Below are 946 nucleotides of genomic sequence, written 5' to 3' on the forward strand. Positions count from 1 at the left end.
ATGGGTTTCTGTTAAGTTTCTCAGGATCCACATAAGAGTGAAACCATATGGTATCTGTCTTTCTCTGCATGGCTTATTTCACTTAGCATAACACTCTCCAGTTCCGTCCACATTGCTACAAAGGGCCATATTTCATTCTTTCTCACTGCCACGTAGTACTCCATTGTGTATATAAACCACAATTTCTTTATCCATTCATCAGTTGATGGACATTTAGGCTCTTTCCATAATTTGGCTATTGTTGAGAGTGCTGCTATAAACATTGGGGTACAAGTGCCCCTATGCATCAGCACTCCTGTATCCCTTGGGTAAATTCCTAGCAGTGCTATTGCTGGGTCATAGGGTAGTTCTATTTTTAATTTTTTGAGGAACCTCCACACTGTTTTCCAGAGCGGCTGCACCAGTTTGCATTCCCACCGACAGTGCAAGAGGGTTCCCGTTTCTCAAAAATATGGAACGCTTCACGAATTTGCGTGTCATCCTTGCACAGGGGCCATGCTAATCTTCTCTGTATCGTTCCAATTTTAGTATATGTGCTGCTGAAGTGAGCACAATGTTTGTTTACTTTTGAGAGAGAGAGAGAGAGAGAGCGAGCAAGCGAGTGGGGGAAGTACAGAGAGAGAAGGAGACACAGAATCCAAAGCAGCCTCCAGGCTCTCAGCTGTCAGCACAGAGCCCAACATGGGGCCTGAACTCACGGACCGTGAGATCATGACCTGAGCTGAAGTGGGCTGCTTAACCGATGGAGCCTCCCAGGCACTCTTCAGTGTAATGTTTTTAAGGTTCATCCATGTTGTATCATATATCGGGACTTCAGATCTTTTTGTGGCTATATAATATCCCACAGTTTGGATATACCACATTGTATTTATCTATTCATCAGTTGATGGACGCTTGGGTTGTTTTCTTTTTAGCTCTTATGAATAATGCTGATGTGAATATCACT

At 43.4% G+C, this 946-nt stretch overlaps 1 non-coding gene across 1 annotated transcript; it reads right to left on the bottom strand.

Moving 5' to 3' along the window:
* Window positions 1-445: 445 nt before the first annotated feature.
* LOC132673944 (U6 spliceosomal RNA) lies at window positions 446-552 on the bottom strand. Its single transcript, XR_009608278.3, has one exon. It is a non-coding gene; the product is annotated as a U6 spliceosomal RNA (small nuclear RNA).
* Window positions 553-946: the final 394 nt, after the last annotated feature.

This window comes from Panthera onca, chromosome C1 (genome assembly GCF_046562875.1).
Source record: "Panthera onca isolate mPanOnc1 chromosome C1, mPanOnc1 haplotype 2, whole genome shotgun sequence".
Lineage (NCBI taxonomy): Eukaryota > Metazoa > Chordata > Mammalia > Carnivora > Felidae > Panthera > Panthera onca.